Here is a 17,922-nt window from a genome sequence, read left to right as displayed (position 1 = left end):
TTTTGCGATTGGTTGGCCTGATTTTTTCGAACACTTCTAGCAAACAAATGCCGGTGTACCAGTCAGAATTGACCGTTCTACGTTGCTCTAATGGAACTGTGAAGACATATCCAGTTGTTCCGAAAAAGCAGACGATCATTCGAAATGCTTGGTGCGCAAGAAATCTTTGAAAATTCAACTTGAAACAGTTTCATATTACAAGATGGAGCGTCATCTTAATTAAACATTTATCATATTTTCATGATCATGCTCTAATAATTTTAGTTATTATTACTGTCTTGAGAAAATTATTATTTTAATTATTTTCTAATGAATTTTTACATCGGTACTTACTAGAAGGTAATTGCAATTTTTTGAACTATTTCATCAACTATCATTTTTTTGCAATTCTTTCGCTTCGAATTATTTGGTTCCTCTTAAAAGACGATCTATACAGTCCATTGTTATTCAGTTTCGGATTCATATGCATAGATCCGTGATTCGTCGCCTCTCATAATCTCATAGATAAAATTTTTTCAGTATCACCAATCGACACGACCTTTTTTGATCGATTTGCAAAATATCTGGTATCCAACGTGAACAAATCTTCTTGACAGACAAATTCTCATGCAACATTGAATGTATGCAAGTGGAATTAATGCCCCAGTATGCCTCAATCTCACGGAATGTCACATTACGTTCTTAAAGCATCGATGTTTTCTGGCACAACAGCCGATTTTCGATCTTCAAGAAATTCAACTGTAGCGAAGTGACACTACGATTGAATTTGGAAAACCAGCAAAACAGGGAAGCTCCAGATGGTGCTACATCACCAAAAATTGAAGCAAGTCGATGGGCACACTGCTGTTGATTTAATCTAAGTTGACCATCGCATGAAAATGTTCGCGATTTAATCTTTTGACCAAGATGAATGTCTCAAGTATCTGTAAACAATTCAAATAACACTCGTATGACAACACGTTCTGAGTACGTTCGCCATTAAAAATTTTATGATGATGTGACATATTTGTTTCAGTGTTGCCATATCTCTAAATTTAGTAGCAATCTTCGTATATAAGAAATTTGTTTCTAATACTGAACTGGATTTGAATAATACTCGCAGAACCATTTTGTTTTTACTATTCCTTATTTTTGTTGTGTAGTGCGGTGGGAGAGAAAGCAGCTGAACGTCATGCTATATTTTTCATCATTCGTGAAGTAATATGAATATTTTATGAAATTTTGAAAAATTTAATAAGAGTAATTGGACCGTATGACTGGGATTTATTGAAAATGAATAAACAAATATAAGTACAATGTAATTGTATTTGATAAGGGGTTTTAATTATTTAAAAATGAAAACAGAATTTTAAAAAGACGTAACAACGTATTATAACATTCATCCACAGTCCAAATCAGTTATACGAGTTGGGCTTAGAAAATACTATGAATACTTGTGATTTGAATTGATCTCCTTCAAAGCACTGCTCTTGACTAGTACTTTTCACAACGTTGATTCCATATCTATAAGTTTTTTCTTTTCGTTATGACTTTCATCAGCTATATCAGGTGTTCTTATAGAAGACATGATATGTCTTCACAATTGAAGAAAATAACGACCATGAAAACCTTAATATAGGTTTTGCATCGTAAACTATAAAGTTTTACGACGGCGTTCATAGATTGAACTATGTTCTGTCGGAATTTGAGCAATGACATCTAGATCTGCGTATTCTGCGTTGAAACTATCTTTAAATTCGATACAAATTTAAACACAAAAGCATATAAACGAGATATTTGGTTAACTGCCTGTTATTTTCGCATTTTTCGCACAGTTTCATCTGTTTTAGGCTTCGAAGGACGTCTCGATCGTCTCTCGTCCCTGCATAATTATAATCAACATAGAGATATCTCAATATTTCCTGAGTTTCTACACACTTTTGGTCAACTTGGAATAAAACTCAATGATAATGCGCTGAACCAGATCCTTGTTATACGACAAACACTACATACATAACCTCACTATAGTAAACTCAAACTACTCATGTCTTGCATTAACGAATATTATATAGTCAGAATAGATTGAACCTAAATAGTTGCTGATATTATCAAATCTCTTATATTGCATGCATCGATCATAAAGCTTAAAAAAATATTGCTGAACTTGGTCGATAATGATTTCAAAACAAGCATTGAAAGTTTGATATATCTGTACCCATTTAATAAGATTATTTTAAGACAAAAAAAAAGAAAATTCTAGTTTATATCTTTAAATTGATCGTTAATTGTATGATCAACTTCTTCCACAGCCTTCGTCCATTGCTTGAATGTTTCTTGGGCTGAGATTGAGTCGACGACCGCCTAAGGTCCAAACGAATATAAAACCTTCGTTTTAATCATTCGATTAGTTTTTCTCCATTTTTTAATACGTTGAGCACCAACCAAAATCCATTAAATTTTCCTGTGACCCAACAATTTCTTATTCTATTTCAGTCTTCATATTTATTTAAAATAAGTGCCAAAAAATGCATGTTTTTTGTGTGCCCACTCTGCACATGATGGCAAGTTTATGGATACAACACAAAAAACATGCACCTTTTCGCACTCTGAGAAGAAAAATCACAGATTTGTCATGGAAAATGTTGATGTGAAAGTGGTGGACTAATTCTAGACAGTATAGAAAATATAATCTTTTATATATGTTATTTGATTAAAATTCTTTTTCAAGTCTTTATTTATTTTTAGTAAACGCAAAAGCATTTGGACATTCCAATTATTTATGAAATTCATATTAATATAGAAGAACATTCTTTATTTGAAAATCTGAATCCCAAACCAAAGAAATATTACAAAATATTTCATAACATAATCAAAAATGTCTATATTCTCACTTAAAATTTATATTTGTAACAAATTGGCAAATATCATGACAGTTCTGATACAAACTTACAAGCTCCAAATAACAGTGCACTACAATTTAATTAGTATATATCAATGTCAAAAAAAAAACTGCTGCCAAAATATGGGAGCCAAGTTTTTGGGTAATATTTCGAGGGACCAGGGCGGTACAACCCAACATTAAGACCTTGCGGTCCATAGGACCGCTATAAAAAAAGTTCAGTTACAATCGCGCCGGTGTCCAACGTGTTCGAAGAGTCATTATTTTCCACAATGTTAATATTTTTGGTTTTACCATCCGCATAAATCAAAGTATGATTGGATCAATGATTTCCATATGATGTCTTTGGGTCTCAAGAGAAAATTCTAAGTCTATTTTGAAGTTCGTATCCTGGTTTATTTCAACATTACTATCTTTATATATTTCGCAACTGAAAATTAGTTCTTCTATTGTGACGTGACAAAAATTGTCAGAATATTTGAATTTATTCAATGATTCAAGTAACTATATTGGTAGTTGAAAAAATGAGTACAAAAACGGTTATTATTAAAAGTTGTAACATTAAGCGATGAATTATCAAACAAATGTTTTAAGAAGTTGTGACCTTCGAGTTAATTTGACTTTGACAAATACCACGCAAGAAAGTTTTCTGGGAAATATTTAACGATCGTTTTTCAACAAGTAGTATGCATAATGAGCTGTTAGAGATTTAGTTCATAGCTTTCACTTGGAAACTAACTTCTAAGAAGTAGTTAGCTGTCCACACTAGGTCAAAGAACTTTCCACGTTGGTTTGGGAGTTAGAACAATCCAAAACTCAAACTTGGAAAATTTCTTTATTTCTTTAGTTTGTAGAAGTTTTCAAGAAGAGAGTGGTGGAGTCAATGCCATGTAAAAATACGCGAAAAAGTGTCCAACAAAAAGAAAATAAATATCGTAAATAATATGAGTTTGATAATTCCAACTTTTCAGGCAAGTTTGTTAACCCCAGTCTCTCGAATTTAACTTTTTAATAGTACTTTTTGAACAAAACTTTTTAACTTTGACCTAAATATTTCCAAAGTTTCGTTTTACGTTCTATACCTGTTACATTTTAGATATTTTTAACAAAAAATTCTAGTTTCTGGACCCTCAAGACACACATAAATGCTATATACTTATAATTCCTCAATACTAACTACGGAATCGTTTATTTTAATCAAAGAATTGATTCATTTTATAGACAACATAGAGAATAGATGAATGAAAATTATGACAATTATTATTGCTTAGCTTAACTTCATAGTTACATTTCAATTTTCTATTCTAAGTTTAAAATGATATAAATGATTGAGTTAAATAGCAGAAATTGAAAAAGTGCAAATGATGTTTTTCTGCCATTGCAGATATAGATATTTAAACATTGAATAAATATGCTGATTATGTAAGAATATGCATCGAGACTCTAAGATAACTTTTTTCAACCAATACAGTTTTATTACATTCGAGATTAATAGGTCCAAAGTTACAATTGTATGGAATTGAACTTGTTAAAGTAATTGGGAACAAATCGTTAATTTGTGAAAATTTTAATGAGGAAAAGTATCTCATATTGAAGGTACATTTCTGGAGATTAATTTATTTTGGCCTCAGCCAATAAGTTTCATCATTATCTGGAAATGTTTTACATCTACTAGTAGATACTTAATTGATGTGTGTGAATTGTGATGAGAATTTTTTGTCACTCAAATTATTTTCTTCCCAAAAACCATGACAACTGGATAAAATTCTTTGACATACGTAGTGTGGTCCATGATGCCTCATGAGGCTTCACACAAAGTTTCAGCCTATTCATTTTAGTATAGTAGACGCCCACTCAGTCAAGTTGATTTGAAAAATATCTCAAATTGAGTTTCACGATGAAATAAACTTTGGAGGATTAACAGAAAGCTAAAATAGAATGGGTGCTATTTACGGTGACTTTTGTCCATGATTTCAACAATAAAAAAGTTGTTTTGATGGAGACGAGAATCATTAAAAGGTAATCCACGTGCCCATGACAAAAAAATCAAAGGTCACGAACGGCTTCAAAAGAATGATGGCTACAATATGACTGCTAGGGTATCCTTGTAATTGACTTTAAAATATCAAATAAAACCGTGAACGCGGCATATTATTCTAGTTTTTTAAATCTAATATACTGAGGCATTTGCGGCAACAGATTCTCGAATAAGGCGCGGCATAATCAGCTTGCAGACCACACTGCTTCGCTCTGCAAGACTACTGTATACAAATGTGGCTTCACAGAGATTGAACCGCCACCATATAGCGCTGATCTGACTATTTATTGTTCGCATAGCTGACTGGCATCATATTTTTATACTGGTGCAGAAGCTTTGGTAAGACGTTTTGAAACTTGTGTGGAAATAAAAGAAATAATCATAGTTTTCCAATTATGTCCTTTCTTTCTATGTTTACTAAAGACTAGTAGACCGCACTGCGTACATCACAAATCAGGATTTCAAAACCACTATCTTTCCATGAAAACTTCCTATACTAGAAAAACCTTTACACCTGTAGCGATTGTTTCTCATTTATCAAAATAATTTACTATACGTTATCTTCACTGTACTTGCAAAATGAACTGTAAGTTAATCAACTGTCGTGTGGTACAAACTAGGTAACTAACAAAAAATAAAACATATAAATTTCTTCATAAATTTCTATATATAAATGTGATTTTTTATTGGGAACGTGGTAATGAAACACCAAAGTGGACTAACTTTAATATATATTCCAAGCTTTCGAATGTATTCATCGTCTGGGAAATAATTAAAATATTTGGTGGTTTTGAATTGTTTTAATTCTTGTAAAAAATTTTAAATTCATAGGTTTCGAAATTCAATATTCAAATTGACGATGATAGAAATATTTCTCTATATTTCTAATCCAATGTTAAGGTTAGACAACGGGCACCATCATAATTTGATGGATCTGTTTAATTAATGGTACAATGATCATAATAACGATTTTGTATTATACTTGAAACTCTTCAATTCAATTAATTCACAATAAATAATTATTTGGAGTAGAATTTTATTAGTAATCATTAATTCGTTATAACTTATAATAACATCAATTTTGATTTTTGGAAACGGGTCGTTTAAAACATTTGTTAGTCGATTTCTGATAGAGCTGAAAATATAACCCGCGACCAAAACAGTCCTTTTAGCTTCTAAACTTTTCGGCTTTATTATCAGAAGTAAATAATCGCGAATAGCAGACAAGTATTCTCTTCGAACTTCATCAAAATCTTTCTCTTTTCAGTATGTATGCTAAAGCACAACGTGGTTTTTTTTTGTAATTTTTATTTTTCCTGTAATGTCGAGTATTATTTAGTGACGGAGAATATGGATTCTCTTGTACTATTTCTTTCATATTTTCGTTAGAGTTATCATCTTGAATAACTCTTGCAGCGATCTTTGATCTTTGTACATAGTGCTTCATATAATTCAGTACTCAATATCGTACCATGAGTAAGCAGCTCTTCGCTAGTACCGAATCCAGTAAACATTTGCCAGTAAACATTTGCCGGAACTGCCGAATCAGTTTTTCTGGATTGCCATTCCTATTGCCGATCATTCAATCGAGTTTATTTATGAATTTATTTTCAATTGTTCTAACTACTTTTTTCTATATCAAGGAAAGTTTACAACTAGCAATTACATTAAGTTTAATTCCGTTTTTTTATATAATTTTGGATATCAATTGCCTGTTTGCTCCTAAACTACTAGAAAATACTTGATTCTCATGAAACATACCAAAAGCGACCAAGCAGGAATCACTTATAGCGAAAAAGAAAAATGTTTCTTTATGTAGTCATTCATAAGACTGCTAAGTACGTCTTTAACTTCTGAAATCGTGAATAACGAATGTGGGAAGGCCATAGTTCAACTAGATGGCAATCGTACAACCATTTACTCGTAGTAGCAGCTCTATTATCCGTTTTCCAAGTTAAACGGTTCGGAAAGTCTATTATTTTGCTACCGTACAATTTGTTACGGGTGCGTCCTAACACGGCGGGCATCTCGCCCAGTGAAGTAGGTATATTTATATGTATATTTTATTTTCCGCTTAATAATATTAAAAAAAAAACATGACAAATTGAAAAATTTGTTCATGTATTGTCTGTTATTGTACAAATTGTATTGTATGAATGTGTTTCCTGAAAAACAACTCATAATCTGAATGCTTTTTAATAAAATATAAACTAATAGTTATAAATGATATAATTGAAGCAATAAAAATAGAACCCAAAAAAGTAAGAATTGTTATTATAGGTTAAACCTAGTAGAATTGTCGAAATGAGCAAGTTATTGTTGGATTGTCAACAGTGGTATTCACAGAAGAAGAATAAACCTTAAAATGACGACAGAAGTGGAGAGAAGAAACAAGTTAAAATGTTCAGTGGTGACAATATACAGAGAATGAACAGACGACAAAGAAATAAAGGTAAGAAACTCTAGTGCTTCGAAACTATATCACACACTTCCTGGGTCATTCATAGGCAAAAGAGAAATCAGCAGAAAATCCAAACACACAATGAAAACAGAGAATAAGCATTGGAGATGAAGTAGTTGAGGAGAGGATCAAAAATAAAGTTAGAACAGTAACATCTATATAGGAATCTCCAACAAGTGAAAATCGCAAGAGAAGTAGACTTAAGAAAAACTGGAATCAAAAGATAGCAACAGGTATGTTGAAAAATGGACCAAGTTTATTCAAAAGAAAAAATAGAACGAACTCAGCCCCTCACTTTACAGTAGACAAGGACTTATGGTTATGATATTATTGAAATCACATAACGGTTGACTTTTTCTACGCGACTACAAAATTTTTCGTTACACTATCCAAAAATGTGCGTAAGCATTATAGACCACAGACGCATATCTTGGTTGCTGTATGGAATGCATATTTCGCATCAACTAGAGTAAAATTTGATACAACATGGATTGCCATAAACTTTTTGAGAAAACTGACTTCAACATCAGTTTCAGGATTGTAAAATTTACTTATTACATCGCTATTGTTCAATTTCCCGCTACGTTTCGATGAAAGCCACTTCTAGGACAACAGTTTTATGGGCGAAATCTAACAGATGCTATCGAGAATTGTGATGTCATATTTGATCGTCCGCGACTACCACGGGCCTTAAGAGAAACGATAAAAAAGATATTACGATCGTTTTATTCTTGTTTTAACATTTCACAAACAAATAGTTGTCCAAATAATAATAACTCAAAGAGAAAGAAAAGTATACTTGTTGTAAACTTGAGAAACAGAATTTCCACAAAAATCCGTAGAAAAACTAGAGTAAGTGGCATCGTTAACATCGGTGGCGAAATACAAAGAAGTAACCATACAGGGTGACGTTTTTGATTGCGCGATAAACACAGGGAACCAAAGGAAAATGTATAAAAAGATAAGTAGAGGATTTTGTCATTGTAACCATGTACGACAACCTATTGAAATAGAGAAGCGTAGAAGTAGTTAAAGCAGGAATATTTCCCACTCTGTACGAGAGAAGACTGAAGAAGTAGAATGTAGATTTCATTATATTGCTTTCTAGAAGCAACGCCATGTCAGAGATCGCGCTATTCATTCACCTAAATAATCCATCATTCCATATTCTACAAAATAACCTTTCTTAGTCGATAAGAAGCTATTGAATTGGTGTTCTAACCTTAAAGCTGCAATATACAATCGAAGATATGCTGAGAAAGATGTGAAAGAAGATGCAGTTTATGCTAAAATACAAAGAGAGACCTATTTATCATATCAAGGAATTAATTGTAGATATTAGACAAAAAAGAAAGTAGAAATCGTGAAAAGTGAATATGAGTATGATGTTTATAAGGATTCTTACATCTAAATTCATAGAGAAAGAATTATTTTCAGTTGAATCATCCGTTCCAACGTCGCCTACAGCACTGGTAATTTCCTCTATTGCTGTCTGATTACTTCTACTATTTTATTCACCGTTCTAATAGAATCTTTATAACCAGCAATGACAAGCGGCGATAGACCGAAAATAGTGGTCGTTCTAACCTCATAAATTTAGTTTGTGGATAAAATTGTATTTAGATGTTTCAAGTGGATTGATTGGTAACACGAAATGGGTTCGTTTTTGTGAGCGTTTTTATCAGTTTTAGAGTGGCAATTGAACAAAGAATTTAGAACCAATCTGCGTGCCATGATTTTCAAACTAATATTATGAGAAAACATGAAATGGAAGAAGAAAATTGAATAGCTAATCGTATTTTCAAAAATGTTGATCAATTTACTGTAATGAATTTTGAGGACAAACCTCTACTTATATCGTCATGGCATTTCGACATTGGATTTATTTAAATAACAACAAATAAACTTAATTAGAAATTAAACATTTTTAACAGGATTCAACATATTTCTATGAAACACCGATAACCCCTATACGTGATTATATTTCAAAAACGTTCAGCAATAACATCTAAGTAAGTAAGTCGATGTTTTGTTGTGTTCTTTCCTTCACATATGTGCATGTAGTACATTAAAAAAAGAAGAAGAACAACCGAAACAGTAGTCAAGAGTAGAGTTTGAGCTGAAAAAAGGGAATTTGAAAACAGAACATATAGACAATAAATATGGAGTGTAAGATAATTGAGAATAAAAGATACATCAAAATATTTACTTTCCTAAACACACTTGATATAAATATTCCATTGTTTTTTTGATATGTAGATGATTGCATTATTGCCGTACTAAAGAATCAAATCGAAAACAAACAACAAATTCAATTCTTATTCAACTTCACTTCACAATCAAGGTCGAGCAAAATAATAGAATCAATTTTCTTGATGTCACATTATATAAAATGAACAATAACATAAGAACAGAATAATATACGAAACCAACTTGGTTCTAAAGATATTTAAACTTCAATTCGTGTCATTCTTTGTCACAAAAAAGATCATTAGTAATAAGTTTGGCTGATAGATCTATCCAACTTTCAGTCCTGAATTTAGATTAGCTATTCAAAAAGCAAAAACTGCATGGAAAGAAAATAAATCAGAAAAAAAATTATACATAACATTTTCAAGAAAAGGATAAATAAATACTAGAATCGATTTAAAAACAAAACAGAAACGAAACATCAAAACATAAAACATTTTTCCTTACCATATGTACAAGAAACTTTCCCAACAATTATTGAATTATTTTAATAAATATGATAATATTATAAGTCATAAAGGACATAATACGCTATCCAAATATTTCACTGAATATAAACCACCAAAAAAGATAAGAAGTAATATTATATTTCAAGTGCCTTGTACTAATTTTGACGCTGTCTACATAAGGTAGACATCTCAGTATTTATAAAATAGACTTAAAGGTCATCAATACGATAGAAAAAATAGAACTGCATTAACTAACCATGAAATATCAAAAAAACATAAATTCAATTGTAAAAAATTTTTGAAATGGAATCAAATACATGAAAAAGAGAATGTTTAGAAATAATAATAATAGCCTAAATAATTTAAGCAAAATCTATAGCTCTATATTGTAAATTCTGATAAAACTACAAATAATTTAATCGATTAAGTGCTGCTACATACTTGAGATATAAGGACTAAGGAAAATTAATTTTTCTTATTAGACAAAGTTCTAGTTTAAATTCATTCTTATTTTGATATTCATGATGAAGGTGATCTATTAATTAATATAAAGACGCAAATTGTCAGTCTCGATATCATATTTTGACTTAAAGACTTAAAAATTAATCGAAACGTCAATTTTTATCTATCTTTCAAAAATTATTTTTAAAACAACCAATTTTGAAACAGAAGAGACCTAAAATCTAGAACATTTATGAACATAAACATATCAAAAGGTCTAAGAAATAAGAAATTAAGGAAATATTTACTTTTTGTGTAAAAAATATTCAAATTTCTTCCCTTATTAATATACAAGAAAATTGATACACTATGAATTGTTTTGTTATTTTTTCTTATATTTTCTATCATATGTAATATTCCTTAATCATCATTTAGCACCAAGTGTGTGCTGTTTCTCGATTGCCAGTTGAAATCTCGGCGTTTAAATCAGTTTCCGCGCTATATTTCAGTTTACATTTTGCATTTAATTTAATGATTATTGAGTATAATTTGCACGAAATGCGATGATGGCGCGTTTTCGAGTTCGCAATCATGCAGTTCGATTTCATGCATGCCTCCTCATTCTATCAACTCCATTAAGTTTCCACTTTACAATACCATCGAATTTATCCAGATGTTTCCAATCACAATAACTGAATTCTTATTGAATTAATTCGATGTCGATCAGAATTTTCTATATTTTCTGAACAGTGTTGATTTCTGATGTCACAAGTTAAACTGTTTTCCATTTTTGGTTTTTGTGAACTCAACAATTAGTTTAATCAAGTGTTAGTTATTTCTGTTATCAATAAACTAAAATATGCTGATTTTATATGGGAATCAAAAGCGACTTGTAGCTCGGCGAATTAGAGTGTTGGAAAGGAAAACTGTTTGCACATTTTGAGATCTATTTCCTGCCATATTATTTCGCAAACGTTTAAGTACTTCCCTGTAAAACTCAGAACTTTCAGTTGTTCTCTTTGTGATGAACTTAGATCGTGCTTTGCTCTCATAATCTGAGAAAACAATGATCATATCTTCATGTTCGAACTTCGACTGACTACGTTTTTAGGGCGAGTTGTGTCACTGGTTTTTCATTAAGAATGTCAACTACCAACTCCAATAAAAATTTTGATTAGTAAATAAACTATCAATAATCAATGGCTTCCTCGAACGAATTAGTTTTTTAGATTGAAAAGTGTACAGATCATTTCCTACTACTAAGCTGTATTATTTTTGTTTTAAAATCTATTATACTATTTGTGGGCAGCATTCAAAGTTGATTCATCTTCACCATAAGGAAAATACATATGTATATATTTCAAGATACAAGGAAACTAAAAGTTTAAGAACTCTTGCAACCGGAGTTTCTATGACTGATGTCCAAATAAATAAAAAATACAAATTTACCCCGGAATAAGTATACAAAATTTATACTTTAATTCCACACTTGTGGAGTGTAGAATGTAGAGAGAGGACGTTTTAACAACGGAACTGGAGTTTTATAGAATGGACTGTGAACAAATGTTTTCTCGGGTAAAAGAATAAACAGAAATCACACAGAGCCACATCTAGTAGGCAGAATGGACGTTCAATGGCTGTTAAAGTATTTTCATGTCCAATTTCCAAAGTATTTCCAATCCACGAATATTAAATAACTCAAGAATTGTAAATAAACATTTTGAGTTGTATATTTTCTCTGCAACTGTACGTTGATCTTGGCTTAACTAATGCTGTACTATTAGGGAAAACCTTTTTCGCTATTGTTGGTGTTGGTTAGTGAAGATCCAAACGGTTATTCTAGCTCAATATATATATATTTAATCACCTGTTACCTTTCTAGAAAGATTACAAAACCTCGTTGTTGATTTAAACCGACCTGGAAATCGTAGAAAATACCAAATCATATATGGATGGCAAATTGTGTTTTCCTCTGTGTTAACAGCGATTCAACTGCAGTTAGAATTCAGCTGCAACTCTAACATTTTGTGAGTTTCTTTGACGCTGTTTTCAACTTAAAATAAAACTCATCGTGCTCTTCGAAGATATAAGAGATAGTATTTGAAATAGATACATTGTAAGTAATTGCTGCTATGAATATGATCCACTGTATTTTTTATCACACTTGTACATATCAAATGTAGCTTCTATAGTATGAACCACCCCTGGAAATTCATGTTTATCAAAAATATAAACTGGAATGAAATCGTCAGCGGATTTTTATAGACGCAATCATGCGACAGATGTCAAACTTTATTATATAATAAGATCGAAACGATTCTCGATCAAGAGGGAATAAAATGTTTTATATCTTAGGAAAAATTCCATAAAAATGATTATAGCCGATCAAAGTCCTCAATTAAATAATCGATATCTATATAAGAAAGTTGAAATATACTTAGAACAATTCATTTCCAAATAATTGATAAACACATTTATATCTTAGGCGGTCCCTAGACAATAAAATTTTTTAGCGCAATTTTACGAATTGTGGGTTAATATTGAAGATTGCACAATTATTTAACAAAAGTTTGAGTCAGTTTAATTTTTATTGCACCATATTTTTCCATTTCCAGTTCGTTTATTGTACAATTTAATTGATCGTTTGGATTCTAAGCGCCTTTCAATCTCATTGTACAATAAAATATATTGTAGAATGTTATTGTAGGGTCTAGGGGCCGCCTTAAACATTTGTATTCTTACGGTATAAAATTGTGACATGAACAAATAAAAATACGATTTCTATAATTTACTGATCATGCTTATATTTTGTATGTTAGATATCTACGTCACGTGCCACAATAAAATCGGGAAACTAATGACGATAATAGAGTAGGCTTTGGAGATAAGATAGGATCAAGAAGGGCACAATAAGCAAACACATGATGTTTATGTGGTTTAATTTTCCCAGATGCTATTAAAATCCGGTCTATCTACTAACAGCCACAGTCTGAAGGGCTAATACGTTGAAGTTACCAACTATATAGAACGGAAGCTGGATGAGAAATTGTTGATTTTTCATTGAGATCTAGTTTGTTTAGGAACTCGTTCATTTGTTCATCAGTTAATTCTGAATATATCTGAAGTAGCAGATAGCTTACAATATTCAAAAAAAAACATTTTAGATCGATTTATCAGATGGTTTCTAACAAAACAATATCAATATTCGCGGTAGCTATGGGGGAAATAGAACGCAATAGTATCAACTAGATGCCATCACATTGACGAATACAAGATGTTAAGGCTTGGAAAAAATTATTAGATAGTATCCCTGAACATAAATGCACTTATTACGATGATATTTTTATGGATTCTATTTGAAAAACTGATATTAACATCTTCGTATCATATTTCAAGATCGTACACCTACAATTTAGAATCATGTTAGTTATAAAATGACATGAAATATTCTTTTTAAAACAAAAACACTCCAAATTATATTTAAAAAGTTGTCTGTCTATCCATCCAAAACATTGTCTGAGGCTTCTATTGAATCTGTCTCGGTTATTTAACGACCTTGTGTAGTCATATCCTGTATTTTTCTGCTAATTTTTCGTTGAGGATGTACTTAATGTGAATTCTTAGACTTGTATGACCACTTATTAGCAATCGTTGTTGGATTTAATTGGTATTTTAACTTCCAGCACTAAGACGTCACTACACTAAACTACTCAGATTATACAAATGAGTCGAAGGACCCATATAAAGTCTCACGCGTATTCAAAAAGACGTGGTACTACTTCGAGAAAACTAAAACGACGAATCTAGAACACCCATCTATTATTCAACGACAGAATTATACAGCTGGTTATAAAGTTTACACAGTGTTCGAGAAAGACGTGACTGGTAGCTGATTCTGCAGGTTATCACTCCCAGGCCCAATAAATTGACGTTCTGTGCGAGCTCGGTGTTCATGAGCCAAGCCTCCCTGTCAATTAGGTCTTGTAAATAAAGCTCCTAGGTAAGATCATGTTGGGCAGCTCGGAAGAGCAGCTGCTGTCGTAGTATCGGTAAGATAAAGTAAGATCAACGATCTTTTTTCTCTGCTGTGAATGTCATAAGTCATATAAGTCGAATTGCGTTCTTAGTATTGAGTGGAGCATCGTCAAGGTATGCTTGAGAGCCAAGTGGGCCTGGTATAGGATTAGAAGCTGTTGCAGAATGTACTACATAACATAAAACAATTCTGATTCTAATATGAAATAATCTGACTTAATTCAAATTTAAGTACTATGAAATCGAGAGTGATTTGTTACAAAATATCAAGCTTTTTTATGCTGGTTTTTGTCTATATAAAGGTCAAAATAATTCCATGGTAAAGCTTGTCTTAGGATAGTTCTGTATCAAAATGAATTAAGCCGGATTAAGAAATGAAGTTCTGTTGTAGAAAAAGACAAAAAATGCTTGAATTATGATAATTATTCATCGGACATTGGACTGATTCTAGATTGAACAAAAAATTTAAATCAAAAATTCACTCTCCTTTTAAACTTATTCATCAAATCAAAATAATAAAAAGTTGGATAGCCGCTCCTGTCTCATATAAGTCCTAAAAAGTTTTTCATCAGTTTTAATTTCTTCCAACAGTTGCTGAAAAGCATACAGTTATTACCTCCGTAAAACTCCTTGTAAGGCTATTGAATTTTATCGGCACTAATTCCAAAAGTTCCTTGATGGAATCAATTTCCCGATTCCTAAATTTCAAGCATGTTTTAAAACAATAGATTGTTCGAACAGATCAACTGAAATGTCTTTACTCTACTTAGCAGATAGTTCCTGACTTCGTTTTTATCATTTTGTTTAAAAAAGATGAGTTTCTTTAGTTGCAATACTATGAACGTATTAGTTAGATCACAGAGGCTATAAAATCTTTGTTTTGTATTATTGAAATATTGTATCTTTTAATAATATGTGATACACTTCATTTTGATACTTTTGGGAAACATTGGTCGTTTCTGATGTATCTCTAGACCCACTAAGTAGACCATGAGAAATACTAGCTTTCTGCAAACCATAATTTTTATACTATAAAGCTTTGAAAACACAAATTATTGTTTTAAAATCAAATATGCTGATTCTTACATTCATTTTATGAGGTCCTCATAATAAATGAATGAGTTGTTCCTTGAAAATAATCTAATAGAAAACACTATTTCAATGGTAATTTTCACATTACTGGGGTAATATTTTTTCAATACTAGGATTGTTACTCAAGTTGGATATTTGAGTTGCTTATAGATACTTGAAACATTCATCTTGATCAAAAAAACTAAATTAAATCGTGAACATTTCAGTGCTATGATTTTCTATGTTGTTTGACATGGATTGAACCAACATCATCTTTTGGTGATAAAGCATCATCTCGCGGCACCGTATTTAGCTGATGGCCTATAAGTTATTCTCATAATTAAGTGAGATTTTTGCTTAAAAACTTCCAGGATTCTTTTAAGCTGTTGGGATCATTGATAACAGTAGAATCAAGTGAAAAACTTGAGCTTCATGAAATTATCCGGGTTATGTTTTTATAATGTTGAGTGAACAATTCTGAAAAGAGAAAATACTATTTTATGTTACATCTAATAGAACACCGCGTTGTGGAATTTTGATCCCAGCTTCCGTTCTAATTCCATCAAAGATCATCACAGTCCTCGGCATAAAATTCATCAAAGGGACTCGAGGGGAGGATAGAAGATCCGTGCGGTAGCAGCCGAGGAGTCTAAAGGGGGGGTCGGCGGCAGGCATTCGAAGTCATTCTCTACTTCACCTTCTTCATTACGCGATAAAGGATAAAAGGAGCGTATTTCCATTCTGATGCAAAGGCGGCAGTCACTATATACCGCCACCAGTCGATGTCTTAGCTGCTGCCACATCTATACCGCGGATCGCAGATGTCACAAATTATTGGGGGAATGGGGTACGAGGGCCGCGGATGAGAGAAAGGGGTTATTAGAGTAATTGGGAATGGGTTGAATTAGAGCAGTCAAATATTTTCGGTAGGATTCTTAATTTTATGGCGCATTTAAGAAACGTTAATACGTAAAGCGGAAATACGATTTACTTGAATAGAAAATCGCATGTTTTGTTGTATTTTACAAACCATAATATTCTTATCAGTAATATGATCATTTAAAATAAAAAGCAAACAGAAGAAGATAAATATAAGCCCTTTTTTAACACGAGTACCTTGAGTGGTAGTGTAGTAGTATAGGGTTGCTTGTGGATACTAATCTTGAAATTCTGTAGGTTGAAGACTTCGGAAAAAAAGTGCCTCGGTAGCTGATTCCACAAGTTCACACTTCTCCCAAAGAGGTGTCACGATTTATTGACGTTTTGAACGTCTAGAGTTTTTTTCATTCGATCATTCGGTGTTCACGACTCACGTCTGCCTGTCGAGAAGATCTTGCAAATACAGTGGGATCTATGTGGGATTATATTGGACAGCTCGGATGAGCATCTGCGACAGTATTAGTAAAAGAAAATCTTGTCAGTGACTTCTTCTATGCTCTAAACTTTCAGGATTCTGGTAAAGTCAAAATCAAGTCAATTTTTTTCTGAATTGAGTTGAATATCTACATGATATTCTTAGATAAGTGGACAATACTGTAAGGAAAAATAAATTTTTGCCTTGTAGCGGTTGCGAGATATATAGCTTTTCGGTCTTGAAGAAGCTTCTAAGTTTTTGTGAAGTGATTTTTACTATTTCGGTCACATGACTTATTGGCCCCAATCTCAAGCCTCAACAGGAAAATTTACGGTAATGGTGATAATTTATGCCAAGATAGAACGAAATTCGGAGCCTGAGCACCAGCCTTCTTTGTAAAACAGCAGCCTGGGTCTTTACTCAATCAAATTGTTTCTACACCATTCGAGAATGTTTTAAAGATTGGCATTACCTATGGAATCAGGTACTGGCAAAATTAATTGTAGGAGATGATTTAAACGCCGATTACCGTCGACGAATCTGTAGATCCTGTTGGCAGATTTTACGAGTATTTTTACGGGAAACACATTTCCAACACATCCATCAATTCGATGGATTGACTATTCAACAACTTTTTTGTTTGAAATGATGTGTGAGAGTTCGCCAGCTTGCATTGTCGTGGTGGAGAATGATTCGTCTTCGGCGATTGGTTCCTCTGATTTTTTCGAACACTTCTGGCAAGCAAATGCTGGCGTATCATTCAGAATTGACAGAATTCTTTCATGACATAAATTTTGAGTTAATTTAGTTAACAACCTTTGTAAAACTTTCTTACAGTTTAAATTTTTTATGGCTTTTCTTTTCCTCAATAATAACAAGAACTAAAACTAACAATTTCAGTCTTACTGTCTTTTATTTGATAAAATTCGATGTATAATATTATTA

Source organism: Diorhabda sublineata, chromosome 5, assembly GCF_026230105.1.
Source record: "Diorhabda sublineata isolate icDioSubl1.1 chromosome 5, icDioSubl1.1, whole genome shotgun sequence".
NCBI classification, from domain to species: Eukaryota; Metazoa; Arthropoda; class Insecta; order Coleoptera; family Chrysomelidae; genus Diorhabda; species Diorhabda sublineata.
The sequence above is the reverse complement of the archived record's forward strand: the minus strand, read 5'-3'. Positions refer to the sequence as shown.